We start from the raw sequence: 553 nt of genomic DNA on the forward strand, positions 1-553 counted from the left end.
GATCATACAAACGAGTAATTGTATATACGCTAATGTGATAAACTTATTTGGGATTATCCCCTAATGTGGGGACAACAATATGGGTCATGGCAACGGTAGAAAACGTCGTGCCGATGTCTAGAAAAGAGAGGGAGGTGTTGCCGGCTCTAATAGCGACACTCCCGGTCTAGACACTATTTTGTCAAAACTACTCACGTCAGCTCATGACATTAATGCAACCGTTGTGGATCTTCGGATCACTGGTTCAAGATTGTCAAGCTCCTTTAAATTGTGAATGCATACAAAAAGGTATGGAAAATCAATATGAGGACAAGAACGTCATCCTCATGATCGCGAATATCAAAGATTCATATCCTGCTCTAGCTACCCATGACTTTGATGTCATCGGCTAGACATTGATTTTCGTTCCAAGTTATATGTACTAAGGCGTTGTATCGACGTCCTTTGTCTATTTGAGACCTCGATGTACTCACATTAGCAATAATGAATGCCTCGAGAATTTTTTCGAAGTGAAACTATTCTCCTCTTATGGTTCATATTGATTTACAATCAA

This window comes from Fragaria vesca, linkage group LG2, assembly GCF_000184155.1.
Source record: "Fragaria vesca subsp. vesca linkage group LG2, FraVesHawaii_1.0, whole genome shotgun sequence".
NCBI lineage: Eukaryota > Viridiplantae > Streptophyta > Magnoliopsida > Rosales > Rosaceae > Fragaria > Fragaria vesca.